Below are 16,570 nucleotides of genomic sequence, written 5' to 3' on the forward strand. Positions count from 1 at the left end.
GACTGAAGGTGCTCAGCAAAGCGATCACCCAGTCAGCGTTTTGTGTCTACAATATAGAGGAGACCACATTGGGAGCAACAATGCAATAGACCAAATTGAAACAGGTACAAGTGTCACGCTGCTTAATCTGGAATGAGTGTTTGGGGCCTTGGATGGGGGTCATGGAAAAGGCAAAGGGGCAGGTGTTGCACCTTCTGCGATTGCATGGGAAGGTGCCATGTGTGATGGGAGAGGTATTAGTTGTGATGGAGGAGTGGGCTAGGTTGTCTCGGAGGGAATGATCTCTGTGGAATGCAGACGGGAAGGGAAGGTAAGATGTGTTTATTGGTGACCTCGTGTTCAATTTGGCGAAAATGCTGGAGGATTATTCATTGCCAGTGAAGGCTGGTGGGGTGAAAGGTGAGAACAAGAGGGACACTATCCCTGTTCTGGGAGGGGTGGGAGGGGGTGAGGTTCCTGGAGTGGGAGATGGACTGCACACTGTCGGTTGCCCTGTCAACAACTGTAGGTGGGAAGCCACGGTTGGAGAAGAATGAGCACATATTAAGAGCAACACTTTGGAAAGTTGCCTCATCAGAACAAATGTGGTGGAAGTGAAGGCGCTGAGAGAAAGGGACAGAATCTTTTCAGGATGTAGGGTGAGAAGAGCTGTCGTCCAGCTAGCTGTGGGAATCAGTGGGCTTGTAATGGATATTAGTAGATAGACTATTGCCGGAAATGGGGACAGACAGGTCACTGAAAGTAAGACAAGTGTCGGAGATGGAAAGGGTGAATATGATGGAGGGATGGAAACTGAAAGCTAAGCTTTGTTTTTTTACAGGTCAGGACGAGAGCATGAAGCCACAACGAAATAGTCAACCGATAAAGCAGTTATTGGAGGGGATCTGGGTAGGCCTGGAACAAGAAATGTTCCACATACCCCATTAAAAGGCAGGCATAGCTAGGACCCATGCGGGTACCCATTGCTACGCCTTTAATTTGCAGAAAATGGGATGAGTTGAAAGAGACGTTGTTGAGAGAGAGAACAATTTCAACCAGGCGAAGGAGAGTGGTGTTGGATGGAAATTGTTCAGGCCTCTTTTCGCGAAAGAAGCGAAGAGCTTTCAATCCGTCTTGTGTGGGATGGTGGTGTAAAGAGATTTCATATCCATGGTGAATAGAAGGTGGTTAGGGCATGCGAATTGAAAGCTATAAATGTGTTGCAGGGCATCAGAGGAATCCTGGATGGAGGATGAAATAAGTTCAGTGGGGCAGGAGCATGCTGACACAATAGACCTGCTGGAATAGTCCTTTTGGTGGACCATGTAATCTTATATTTTCAATGACTGACCCACACATCCCTGGAAACTATGGGCAAACTAGGCTGCCCAATCCACCCTATGCTGCTCATCTTTGGATTTTGGGAGTAAACTGGAGCACGGGGAAGACACCCACATAGACACGGGGAGAATGGTCAAACTCCACACAGAGATGAGTAAGGTTGGAACTGAAGTCAGCATCTTGGTGATGTGAGCCAGCAGTATGAACCACATGGACACCATGCTCCTCCGTTAGTTCTATTAGTTACGTGTGGCTGACTAAAGAAATCTGCCTGACTTGTTCCTATCAATGGATCTGACTCTGACTGAGACCTTTATTATCGACCTTTTCAACAACCTGGCTACGTTTAAAATTTGGTGTGAGCAGTGGAGCAATGGGCCGAGAAAAGGAAACAGTGACACCCTCCAACCTCAGTCAGTACAGGAATGATGAGAAATTCACAAAGCGGGATTTCATTCAAGTGGGAATTCTCTTCCCAGAGGTTTGGGATGGATGAATGTTTATATTTAGGCGAGGCTGAAATCGTCCGGGTGAATCATGGATAATGGTACATGTAGACAAAAGTGCAGCTGGGATCACAATGAGAAGTGCCACGATCATATTTACTGATGGAGTAGTGTCAATGGGCCAAATGGCCCCCTCGTGTCCCTCAGTCCTGTGTTCTGATTTTCCGTTCAGCCCTTCGAACCTGTTACACAGGGGCAGATCGAGGCCACTCCAATGGTTTGGTGAAGTTTCGGAAATGTACTTGGAAAATCCAGTCCGGACAGGAAGTGACCCCACCCCCAATCCCTCTTTCCAGTCTTTCCCTCTCTGTAACTTCTGATCCAGATGGGAATCATGTTACAGTCTCAGATTCACTGTGAATACAGCCCCCATATCCTATCCAGGGTTAAATCAGACAAGTCCTCTGCTCTCCATGAATACAACATGCACAGCACAACTGCCAGGAAAACAAACAGTTACTTTTCCAATGAATAACATGGGAACATAAGAAATAGGATCAGGAGCAGGCTACTCGGCCCCTCAAGTCTGTCCTGTCATTCAATAGGAACATGGCTGATCTACTCCATGGCTCAACTCCACTTTCCTGCTAACCCATTGTATCCCTCAACTCGCTGATCTGTCAAAAACCTATCCACCCCGTATATAAATACATACAGTGTCCCAGCTTGCATAACTCTCTGGATTGGGGAATTCCAACCATTCACTACTTTCTGAATGAAGACTTGCTTTGCATCCCAGTTTAAAATCGATATCAATTATTCTGTATCTAAGTGCCCAAGTTCGAGACTCTGCCCTTGTGTGGAACCATATTCTCAACATCTCCAATATCAAGCCTCCTCTGTATCTTGCACATTTCATTGATATCGCTATCATTAATTTCAACCACAATGGTCATCATCTCACCATTTTAGATGTTCTCAATAATTCAACACTTTCATGCCAGCAACCCACTGAATGTACCAAACTAGTCATTTGCTGCATCAGCAAACTAAATTTATCTTTCACACACAGGAACACGCCAATCCCTGCACACTGGTCCTTTTTTTGGGAGTCCTTTTCATTTCCTTTTTACAGACAGCTCTCAGACACGGAAAGACCAATACTGGACAATGGACTCAACTGCAACCACAGGAACGCCAAGATAGCAGACTTCCTAGCAGCACTAGAATGCACACTCAGAAACAATGGACTGATAAGAGACACAACAAACAGTGAGACAAAGTATCGTACCCCTGATAACAAGGAAAAGAAAAACACATAACTTCAACACCAAGGAGAGGGAAGCACTAAAATCACGAAGAAACGATAAGGACATAATCATGCTACGAGCAGACAAAGCCAGAATGACGGTCATCCTGGACAAAGCAGAGTACATCCAAAACTCGCAACAACTACTTGCAGATACCAACACCTACCAAAAGAGTTTGACTCCACCCCACAGCTCACCAATAGGATAAACAAAAAGACTGAGGAACCTACAAAAAAACGGACAGGTAACCAAGTTTGACCTACAGAGAATGAAATCTGAAAGCAAGAACATCCCCAGATTCTATGTATTACATAAAGTTTACAAACTAGACATCCCACTCAGACCTATGGTATCACTACCAGGGACACCTTTACAGAAACTGTCTAAAGAACCACAGCAGAAACTGAAACACCTGATCTGCGGATCCAGACACTCTATACAGTCAACACAGGAATTCGTGGACATCATCAGAAATATACGCAGAGACAAGGTAGAAACTGTGGCCTCATTCGATGTAACGGCACTGTTCACCTCTATCGACAAAACCCTAACCAGAGAAACAATAGCCAACCTGCTGGACAAACAGAACAGACAGCAGACGTTGAACATATCAACAAAGACGGCATACTCAAACTACTGGATTTGTGCATCACAACACACTTCACATTCAACAACCAAACATATGAACAAATAAACGGCACACCCATGGGCTCACCCATCTCTGGACCCATAGCATAAGCGGTAATGCAAAGGTTAGAACAAACAGTCTTACCGAAAATTCAACACAAACTCTGGGTCAGATATGTGGATAACACCTTTGTAATCATTAAAAACACAGAAATAGAGAACACACACCGATCATCAACGCCACACTCACAGGAATCCGATTCACTAGAGAAGAAGAAAAGGCCAACCAACTCCCATTCCGAGACGAGATGGTACAGAGAACACTGAACAGAGAATTCACCACAAAGTTATACAGGATAGCCACAAACACAGACCAAGTCCTAAACTACGAAAATAACCACCCCAACACAAACAAAACAAGTTGCATCAAGACACTATTCAAAAGGGCCACAACACACTGCAGCACACCAGAACTGCAAAAAGAGGAAAAAGATCACCGATACAATGTATTCGCAAAAACCGGATATCCCCACAATTTCATCAACACATGTCGAAGGGAAAGACAGTGGAATGAGGACATGCCACAACCCAAAGGACTAGCCGCACTACCATACATCAAAAACATTTCTGAACTGACTGCCAGATTACTGCGACCACTGGGACTCATAGCAGCACACAAACCAACAGCCACTCACAGAGAACAACGCCCCAGAACGAAGGACCTGATACCAAGCATGAGCAAAATCAATGTAGTCTACAAAATTTCCTGAACAAACAATTTCCTGATTTCCTGAAGAGGAGCTCATGTCCGAAATGACGACTCTCCTGCTCCTTTGATGCTGCCTGACCTGCTGCGCTTTTCCAGCAACACATTTTCAGCTCTGATCTCCAGCATCTGCGGTCCTCACTTCCGAGGTAAAAACAATGACTGCAGATGCTGAAAATCAAATACTGGATTAGTGGTGCTGGAAGAGCACAGCAGTTGATTTCACTGCTCGTTGGATGCTTTCTGAACTGCTGTGCTCTTCCAGCACCACTAATCCAGTCCTCACTTCCTCCCTAGTGTACAAAATCCCATGCAAGGACTTCACAAAACACTACATAGGACCAACAGGAAGACAGCCAACGATCCGCATTCATGAACACCAACTACCCACGTAATGCTACTATCCTTAGTAGCCACACACTCAGATGACAAGCAACATGAATTCGACTGGGACAACAACGAGCCAAGCCAAACAGGGAACAGCCATGGAATTCCTAGTGACATGGCACTCATCCACAGATTCAATCAATAAGCACATCGACCGGAACCCAATATACCGGCCACTGCAGCGGACAGCTGGAACTGACAACCGGAAGCGGCAGTTACAAATCACTACAAATGCCGGAGGAAACATCACAGAAGCGCTTCACAGGAGGCTCCCAAGCACTGAGGATAGCACCGAGACAGGGGACGAAACGACTACAACACGAATTCCCAGCTCGGCGAACAGAACCACAATAACGAGCACCCGAGCTACAAATCTTTTCACAAACTTTGAACACCTACAGTTATTTAATTTTCTCTGTGTTACAATACTAAGACATCATGAAAATCTTATGAGCGCCAATAAGAAGGCATAAAACTGAATTGCTTTTTCTAAAGGAGGTGATGATCTCTCCAATGAAAAGGTATCACTTTCCAGATCTATATAATACCACATGGTCAACATTCTCCTTCCTGAACTCCCTGTGACCGTGTATGGTTGTGTCCTCTTTATCTTGCACTCAATGGAGAGATGCCCTTTCCCCCATTCACAGCTTAATTTCAACCCTTTTTGCATCATCTTCTTGTTCAACACTGCTAAAAGCCCGTTTTCCTTTTGCCACATACTCTTTTCCCTGTCACCCATCCCCCACTTTCGCCCACCCTCTGACGACTCCTTCTCCCGCCTCCAACACATACCATCCACCTGAACACCTCCTGCTGGCGTCTTACCCACCCTCGATCTCTTCATAGTCAACTGCCGCCGTGACATTGACCGCCTTAACCTGTCCACCCCTCTCACCCACTCCAAACTCTCACCCTCGCAACGTGCAGCCCTCCACTCTCTCCGCTCCAAGCACAGCCTCACTATCAAACCAGCATATGAGGGAGGCACGGTGGTGGTTTGGCGCACCGATCTTTACATTGCTGAGGCTAAACGACAGCTCGCAAATCCCTCCTCCTACTGCCCCCTTAATCATGACCCCACCTCCCACCACCAAACCTTCATCTCCCAGACCATCCATAACCTCATCACCTCAGGGGATCTTCCATCCACCGCCTCCAAACTCATAGTCCCAGAACCCCGCACCACAGGTTTCTACCTCCTGCTCAAAATCCACAAACCTGACTGCCCCATGCGAACCATTGTCTCAGCCTGCTCCTGCCCCACCGAACTCATCTCTGCATACCTTGACACGATCCTGTCCCCCTTAGTCCAATAACTCCCAACCTACGTTCGGGACACCACCCATGCCCTCCACCTACTCCATAATATTCGCTTCCCCGGCCCCCAACGCCTTATCTTCACCATGGACATCCAGTCCCTATACACTTTCGTCCCACATCACGAAGGCCTCAAAGCCCTCTGCTTCTTCCTTTCCCGCCGAGCCAAACAGTACCCTTCCACTGACACCCTCCTTCGACTAACTGAACTGGTCCTCACCCTGAACAACTTCTCTTTCCAATCCTCCCACTTCCTTCAAACCAAAGGAGTAGCCATGGGCCTCAGCTATGCCTGCCTCTTCGTCGGCTATGTGGAACAGTCCACCTTCCGCAGCTACACTGGCACCACCAAACCCCTACCTTTTCCTCCACTATGTCGATGACTGAATCGGCGCTACCTCCTGCTCCCACATGGAGCTTGAACAGTTCATCCACTTTACTAACACCTTCCATCCCGACCTCAAATTTACCTGGACCGTCTCAGACTCCTCCCTCCACTTTCTAGACTTTTCCATTTCTATCTCGGACGACCGAACCAACACAGACATTTAATATAAACCGAATGATTCCCACAGCTACTTAGATTACAACTTCTCCCACCCTGCCTCCTGTAAAATCGCCATCCCATATTCCCAATTCCTTCGCCTCCGCCACATCTGCTCCCAGGAGGATAAATTCGATTACCAAACAACCCAGATGGCCTCCTTCTTCAAAGACCACAATTTCCCCTTTGACGTGGTTGACGATGCTCTCCACCAAATCTCCTCCACTTCCCACTCCTCCGCCCTTGAACCCGTAGCTCCAATCGCCACGAGGACAGAACCCCACTGATCCTCACCTACCACACCACCAACCTCCAGATACATCGTATCATCTTTCATCATTTCCACCACCTCCACACAGACGCCACAACCAAGGATATATTTCCCTCCCCTCCCCTATCAGCGTTCCGAAAGACCACACCCTCCGTGACTCCATCGTCAGGTCCAGAACCCCCACCAATCCAACTTCCACTCTTGGCACCTTCCCCTGCAACCGCAAGAAATGCAAACTTGCGCCTCAACCTCCCCCCTCACATCCCTCAAAGGCCCAAAGTGATCCTTCCATATCCGTCACAAATTCACCTGCAACTCCACAAACATCATTTAAAGCATCCGCTGCACCCAGTGTGGCCTCCTCTACATTGGAGAGACAGGTCGTCTACTTGCGGAACGTTTCAGAGAACACCACTGGGACAGTCGCACGGACCAACCCAACCACCCCGTGACTGAACACTTTAACTCCCCCTCCCACTCCGCCAAGGACATGCAGGTCCTTGGCCTCCTCCATCGCAAGACCAAGGCAACACGACGCCTGGAGAAAGAACGCCTCATCCTATGCCTAGAATCCCTCCAACCACAAGGGATGAATGCAGATTTCTCCAGCTTGCTCATTTCCTCTCCCCCCACCTTTTCTTCGTCCCAACCCTCGGACTCAGTACGGCCTTCTTGACCTGAAATCCTCTTCCCGACCTCTCCGCCCCCCCCCACCACCTCTCCGGCCTATCACCCTCACCTTAACCTCCTTCCACCTATCGCATTCCCCACACACCTCCCCCAAGTCCCTCCCCCGTACCTTTTATCTTAGCCTGCTGGGCACATCCTTCTCATTCCGAAGAAGGGCTGATGCCCGAAACGTCCATTCTCCTGCTCCTTTGATGCTGCCTGACCTGCTGCGCTTTTCCAGCAGCACATTTTTCAGCTCTGATATCCAGCATCTGCAGTCCTCACTTTCACCCATCCCCAACCTCTGTTAAGGGATTTTAAAAGTCCAATTTCGAATCGTTTTAAGTTCTGAAGTAGTGTCACCATGGACAGTAAACGCTAACCCTGTTTCTCTGTCTCTGCAGATGTTGTCAGATCTGCTGATTTTCTCCAGAAATCATTAGGCACAGCACAAATTTTAAATTATACAAATAACTGTGGATATTGGAAATAAAAATACAAATATTTCTGGAGAATCTGGGAGCTTTGTAGAAGGGTCACTGGACCTGAAAGATTAACTCTGTTTTCACTCCACAAGATGCTGTCAGACCTGCGAAGTTTCTTCAACAATTTGTTTTTGAACAAGTTCCAAAGGCGTGTGAATATGTTAAATTATTTGAGTAATGCAACACAAGGGAGGCGTTGCATGAGGGAGAGACCCTGAGCAGCATGTGAGAATGAAAATGGAAGTGTTACCACATCAGAAAACAGGTCAGGTCACTGAATACAGGGCTGATAGATGAATGGGTCTCGGTATGAACTGGGGGACAGTCAGTAGAATTGAACTGCAGATTCTGCAGCTCAGACTGGGTTATCATCTGATGCTGTAGACCACAGCAGCAGCAGAAGCTGTGTTGTATTCAAACACAATCTGTATTTTTTTTTTCCCTGGAATAATCCATCAATCTACTATTACCATCAAGCTGATGTATGGTTCAGTGAATAGTGTGGGTGAACATACCAGGGTCAGAACCATGTGTACTTATCCCTGATGACAGCCCATTAAAGCTATGGTACTTGCCCAGTTACTTTCTAACCAACAGAACTAACATTTGATCAAGAGAGAGATCGTATGAGGAAAGGCCGAGGCACTTGGGGCTGTATTCATTGGAGAAAAGAAGGTTTGGGGTGACTTGATAGAGGTGTACAAGATGATTAGGGGTTTAGATAGGGTTGAACATGAGAACCTTTTTCCACTTATGGAGTCAGCTATTACGAGGAGGCATAGCTTTAAATTAAGGGGTGGTAGGTATAGGATTGATGTTAGGGGTAGATTCTTTACCCAGCGAGTCGTGAGTTCATGGAATGCCCTGCCAGTAGCAGTGGTGGACTCTCCCTCTTTGTGGACATTTAAACGGGCATTGGAAAGGCATAGGAGTATAGTGGGCTGGTGTAGGTTAGGTGGGCTTGGATCGGTGCAACATCAAGGGCCAAAGGTTCTGTACTGCGCTGCATTTTTCTGTACTCGATGTTTTATCTTCTCGCAAAACGAACAGATCATATCGAAACTCTGAGGTCCTGCTGCATTCAGACATAAATGTCGATGGACCAGAAAACAACTTACTGGAGGAGAGAACTCCAAAAGTATCCCCATCCAAAGTAACGGAATAGTCCTGTACATCAGTGTAAAAGACAAGCATGCATTCTCTGCAGCATCCTCAGCCAGAAGTGTTGATTCGATGATCCACCTCACCCTCGCCATGTTGCCCAAAGACTCACAGATGGGCAGTCCTCAACGAATTCGATTGCCTGAACCTGACATGGAGGAACCGCTGAACACAGAAGATACAACAAAGGCAATGGGCCCTGATCGCATTCCTGCAATACGACTGAAGACATGTGCTGCAAAAAAAGCCGTGTTCCTGGGGAAGCAGTTTCATTCCAGCTCCAACTCTGACATCTCCCAGGCAATGTGGAAAATTACTCAAATCTGTGCAGTTCCCAAAGAGGAGAATAATTACAATCTGATCATTTGCCACGCCCTCAGTGCCATCACGATAGTCAAATTAGGGGGATTTCTATTTGACAGAGCGAGAAGGCAGCACAGAAATAACCAGCTTAGTGTGGTTTCCGATAGGTCCCCATGTGGAGATGATGCTGTTGTCGAAATATCAGGTTATTACTAATCCAGGGCCAGGCTAATACTCTGGCAGCTAGTGGAAGTTTAAAACAGTTAATAACACATCCAGATGTACAATCTGGTGTCGCAATAGTGACCTTGAAGGCAATGTCGATTGTAAACATCAATTTTCTTCCCCAATGTACTTTCAGGAAGTGAATCACCCGTGCTTTCCTCGTCTGGCCTAAAAGTGTCTCCAGACGCAGAGACATGTGATAAACTCTTCAATGCTCTCTGAAATGGCCAAGCAAGGCAGTCAATTATATCAAACTGCTCCGAGGTCTTAAAAGATAAAACCAGATAGAACAACTGGCATCAAGCTTGATTTTGGGAAAGAGAACCGGAAACACAGTTCTGTCGCCAGTCAAATCCTGCCTTCCTAATATTTGAGTGCTTGTAACAAGTTACAAAGCTTTTCCACAGACTGCGCAGAAACATCGGGAAAGGAGTCGGCCATTGGACACATTGAGCCTTTCCCATTCTAGTTCATAGAGAAAATATCCTCAATGCAGTTTCCCCACACAGTTTTCATATCCCTTAGTCCGTTTAAACACCGAGACATATAAAATAAGAAATGCTTAGTACCTTCAATCAAGTAATTTTGCTCCTTCATTCAATATACAGGCAGTTCGCTGATAAATCCATGTTTATTAAACACGATTTGACTGCAACGCAATTCGGGAATTATGCAGCTTTTTTCATAACGCAAGCTCCTGTTCACTGTGACGTGATTCCATCTCTGGCACCAGCTGAACAGCAAAACTCAGCCTCACGATCCTCTGTCTCCAAAATGCACCCTCAGTATGTTCAGGTAAAACGGGAATGTAATCAGTTCTGCAAGTCCTGAGCCTGAGACTGAAACTTTGAGCTGTAGTCTAACTTTAGAAGGAACTTTATTTTAAACCAGGGGAAGAATCTTGGGGAGAACTGGAATCCCGTGTCGGCATCACGTGGTCAGTCAGTCCCGCGCACTTTCTGGTAAAGAGCGTGGTGAAAGGTACACTGCTGTAGTCAGTGACGGTCGTGTGAAAGTGTTACGTTTACTATACTATTTCATTAAATCATATGATTTAAAGATTTAATTAGACTGTACGGGTGTGCGTGTTAGACTAACTTTAATTTTTGATTTTCACTGATATTTCATGGGGTTTTCCCCATACGCTCTTTTTCCCATAGGCCCCATTATGAATGTTGCACAATGTTCTACAACATCTGATCCTCTATCATCACACCATTCTCCTGAACTCTCCCTATCCCTTCAGTATGTCGAAGTCCTGATTTATATTCAGTGCCTTGACATCCACAGCCTGATCTGGAAGAGAATTCCCCAGGTTCACCAGTCTCTGTGTGCAGGCATTTATTGTCATCATAATGCAGAGTGGCCTGCCTGTAGCTAATACTGTGGCTCTTTGTTTAAGACGTCCCAGCCAGGGGAATTATCCTTCTGCTTCCAAGCGTTCTCACCCTGTCAGTGTTTCATTTATTTTACTGAGATCTCCACTCATATCTCCACACCTCATGGAATACAGACCCAGTCGATCCAAAATCTGCTCCCACAACAAGCCTGAATCCAAGAGATCAGTCTGGTCATCCTTCACTGCTCTGCCTCAATGTTAGCTTTGTCCATTATCAGGTGCCGAGACCAAAACTGCACGCAAAACTGCACAATGTTCGAGATGGGATCTCCCCAAGGCCCTGTACGCATGCAGTAAGACACGCTAACAGCTGGACGTAAATCTCTTTGAAATCAAGGTCAACACACCCTTTACTTTCCAAACGCTTCTCTGTTCCTGAAGTATTGCTTTGACTAGTGTACAGGGCGATCCAGATCCTTTTCAATGTTACAGCTGCCCACTTGTTGAGTTTGTGCACACTGGTCAACGTGCTAATGCCATTCCCAGTATTGACTTCTGGTTTCAGAACTCACTGCCCTGCATGGACCTCAGAGGTCTGCACAGAAGGAAACAAAAATTCAGCGTAAATTCCTTAATACAGGAAAATGTTTTCAACCAACCACTGTTCAAATGGTAAGCTACTGTTCTCTTTTTCCTACCATAATGCGCAATGTCACATCTACCCCTATTGCTCTCCATCTGTTAAATATTTGGCCACTCATTCGACTTGTCCCATCACCTTGGAGCTCTTTTACATTCTCCACACCCACTCACGATCCGACATGCCATTAGTAGACTTGGAAATTGATTCCCTCAACCAATAGAGTGGTGAGTATTGGGAACAGCTGGGAGCCAAGACCCGATTCCTGTTATATCACCCAGGCCATTCAATCGAAAAAAATATTGTTGTATTCCTTCTCACTGCTTCTTGTCAGCTCTCCCATTCAAAAAACCAAGTCCACATATTAGCTGCAGCACCATAAGATTAGAATTTGTATAGTAGCCTTGGAGCTTTAACTGTACTCTTCCTGAAAAGCCAAACGTATTTCATTGATTGCTTCTCCATAATTTTGTAAGTCACTTTCTGAAGTATGATTCCCATTTCATATACCTATGTTGACTTTTTCTATGCCCATTAAATTAAATCCCAATACTTTCTCTAAAACTGTTTATTTGCTACTTTCATTTTATTCCCTTTATCTCAACAGACTAAAGCTTCTAAATATCAATGGGAAGATTTCTTTTTCATTTTGTTTTCTCCTCTGAAGACATGACTTTTGCACTTGTTCCATAGTTCTGCCATTTCCCTGTTCTCCATTCTCCATTCTCTGGTTTCAGAGTGGAAGGATGCTGCACCTTTTCCCCCTTAATTTTGTCATTGGCATACATTTAGAACCTTTTACAGCTTCACTGTTGCAACCTTTGTTAACATACTCTTCAGAAACTCATCAATTCCTGTCTTAAGCTGCTCAATGATTAACCTTCCACAGCCATACAATCACAGGGACATAGACTCTGTACTGTCAGAAAAACAGCACGGTCTACAGCAATCTCACTTCCCTACACGAGCCATAGCCATGTATGTTATGACACTTCAAGTGCACGACAATGTACTTCTTAACGGTTGTGAGATTACCCGTGACAACAGCCTTTTCAGGAAGTGCATTCGAGAACCCAACACCCTTTGGAAATCCAATCCTCAAATCCTCACTAAAGCTGAAACCCTTCACTTTAAAATTGTACTCCCTTGTTCGTGCCTCATTGACTAAAAGGAACAGCTGCTGTCTATCCACCCTGTCCATGCCCCTCATAATCTTATCCTTCTGAATCCAATCCCCTTCATCCTCTCTGCTCCAAAGTAAACAACCCGAGCTCATGTGATTATCCCAGGGAACATTCTTGTGAATCTCCTCTGCACCCCCTCCAGTGCAATCACAATCTGCATGCAATGTGATTCCCAGAACTGTACACAGTATTCCATCTTGGCCGAACCAAAGTTCTGCTAAGCTATTTTAATCTGTGCCTCAATGAACAAAGGCGATGTTTATGGTCCCCTATGCTTTCTCAACTAGTGCATCAATCTGGTTCGTCACATTCAAGGATGTGTACAGAAGCACTCTCTGAGCTTCCTAGTGTGCTGTCATTCGTTGAGTGCATTCCTATCTGGTTCCTTCTTCAAAAGTGCACCACGTCATATTAATCAGGGTAACATTCCATTTGCCATTGATCCACCCATCTGTCCATTCCATCTGTATCTTGCTGTAACATAAGACCTTCCTCCTCACTGCCAACCAACCGGCCAATCTTTTTGTCAAACGCAAATTAATTTATAACTCTCTTTCCACCCGCCTCCATATCCACAATGGCATCATCTATGATGACCACAAATATCAAGGTTAAAGATCGCACACCACCAGATGATACTCCAACAGGTTTATTCGGAGGCCCTAGCTTTCAAAGCGTTGCTTCTTCATCAGGTGATCGTGCTCTTTGAAAGCTCGTGCCTCCGAAAAAATGTGTTCGACCATAATGCAGTGTTCTGTTATTTTTAACTTTGTCTACCCCAGTCCAATATCGGCACCTCCAAATCACAAACAATAAGGGACACAGCACTGATTTCTGCAGTTCACCATTGAATACTGGCCTCGAGTCACACAGTCAGCTTTCTACCACCACCCTCTGTCTCCTAACACTAAGTTGATTCGGATGTAACTTGTCAAGTCACTAACAGGTCCTACCTGTTCCGTGGTTATTCTGTTGCAATTGACATACGTGTAGAATATCTGAGGATTCTCTCTAATCTTTCCCTGCCAGGAGGTTTCCATTCCCCTGCGTTAGTCACTCCCCTCCACGTGCATAATTTCCTCCTTATTGCGTGCTCCTCTCATTGGTTGAAGCTGTAGAGAACACAAGCTACGTTTCCTAATCAGGCAATCTCGCCATCTCAGGGACGAATCTGGAGAATATCCATTGCACTTTTTCTGTGGGCAGTATATTCTTTCTCAGATTGTATCACCAAAACTGTACACAATATTTCAGGTACAGTCTCATCAAATTCTGTGCTACTGCTTCAACATGTCCTTCCATCTCTACTCTGGCAAAACAAACTTTATGTTTCCACTTACATATATTCCTCCAAATATCTTTCAAATAATTCTGAAGTTTATCAAGTATGATTTCCCTTTCAGAAGTGAATACTGAGTCTCTCCAATGTGGCTGTTAATTTCTAAAAATCCAGTATCACATCCTATGTGGTAGATTCCAATTGTTTCCCTCCAGATGACAAATTAATAGGTCTGAAGCTCTCCACACTATCTCTTCATCCCTTTGTAGATGCATGGATCTATGCCATTCAGCTACCATGCTTTAATCATGTTTACTAACTTCCCTTTATCCGCAATGGCTTCCGGGCTCTACAAAATGTGCAGGAATATAAAACTAAGTGCAATTAATACTTCTACTGCTGGTTTATTTCTGACATTTTGATATGAATTACATTTCATTCGTCATGCATCCAATGAAGTTATTTGGGTGGAACTGAGAAATAAGAAAGGAATGCAAAACTTAATGGAATTGCATTATAAATTCCCTAATAGACAGAGGGAAATTGAGAAATATTTTTGTAAATAGATCTCAGCTATCTGTAAGAATAATAGGGTGGTTATGGAAGGGAATTTTAACTTTTCAAACATAGACTGGGACTTCCATACTGTTAAGGGTTTAAATGGAGAGGAATTTGTTAAGTGTGTACAAGACAAATTTCTGATTCAGTATGTGGCTGGACCTACTTGAGAAAGTGCAAAACTTGACCTACACTTGGAAATAAAAGTTTGTGAGAAGATTTGTAGCACGGGTGCTCGTTGTTGTGGTTCTGTTCGCCGAGCTGGGAATTTATGTTGCAGACGTTTCGTCCCCTGTCTCGGTGACATTCACAGTGCTTGGGAGCCTTCGATGAAACGCTTCTGTGATGTTTCCTCCGGCATTTGTAGTGGTTTGAATCTGCCGCTTCCGGTTGTCAGTTCAAACTGTCCGTTGCAGTGGTCGGTATATTGGGTCCAGATCGATGTGGACAGCTGCAACGGACAGGTGGAACTGACAACCAGAAGCAGCAGATTCAAACCACTACAAATGCCGGAGAAAATATCACAGAAGCGCTTCACAGCAGGCTACCAAGCACTGAGGATGTCACCTAGACCGGGGACGAAACGTCTGCAGCACAAATTCCCAGCTCGGCGAACAGAACCACAACAACTGAGGAAATAAGGCAGGGCAGGTGACTGAGGCATCAGTCAGAGAGCTCTCTGAAGCCATCGACCATTATTCTACTCGATTTAAAATAATGATTGAAAAGGATAGAGCAGATCTAAAAGCTAAGTTCTAAATTGGAGAAAGGCCAATTTTGATGGTATTAGGCAAAAACGTTTGAAACTGATTGGGGGCAGATGTTCGCAGGTGAAGTGATGGCTAAAAAATTGGAACCTTCAGAAATGAGATAACAAGAATCGAGCGAAAGTATATTCCTGTTAGTGTGAAATGAAAGCCTGGTAGGTATAGGGAATGCTGGATGACTAAAAGAATTGAGGGTTGCTTACGAAAAAGAAGGAAGCATATATAAGGATATATCTAGTGAATAATTGGAAGAGTATAAAGTAAGTAGGAATATTCTTAAGAGGGAAATCTGGAGGGAAAATAGCGACATGAGATAACTTTTGAAAATAGAATTAAGGAGAATCCAAAGAGATTTTACAATTACATTAAGGACAATAGGGTAACTAGAGAGAGAATAGAGCACCTCAAATATCAGCAAAGTGGCCTTTTTATGGAGCCGCAGAAAATGGTGGAGATACTTAATGAGTATTTTGCATCAGTTTACACCATGGAAAAGGATATGGAATATATAGACTGTAGGGAAATAGATGGTGGCATCTTGCAGGATGTCATATTACAGAGGCGGAAGTGCTGTATGTCTTGAAACGCATAAAGGTGGAAAAATCCCCAGGACCTGATCAGGTGTACCCTAGAACTCTGTGGGAAACTAGAGAAGTGATTACTGGGCCTCTTATTGAGATGTCTGTATCATTGAAAGTCACAGGTGAGGTGCCGAAAGACTCTAGGTTACCGAATGTGGTGCCACTGTTTCAGAAGTGTGGCAAGGAAGAACAAAGGAACGATAGACCAGTGAGCCTGACGTTGGTGGTGGGCACGTTATTGGAGGAAATCCTGAGGGACAGGATGCACATATATTTCGTAAGGCAAGGGCTGATTAGAGATAGTCAACATGGCTTTGTGCGTGGGAAATCGCGTCTCACAAGCTTGATTGAATTTTTTGAGGAAGTAACAAAGAGGATTCATGAGGGC

Source organism: Chiloscyllium punctatum, chromosome 46 (assembly GCF_047496795.1).
Source record: "Chiloscyllium punctatum isolate Juve2018m chromosome 46, sChiPun1.3, whole genome shotgun sequence".
In the NCBI taxonomy this organism is placed as follows: domain Eukaryota; kingdom Metazoa; phylum Chordata; class Chondrichthyes; order Orectolobiformes; family Hemiscylliidae; genus Chiloscyllium; species Chiloscyllium punctatum.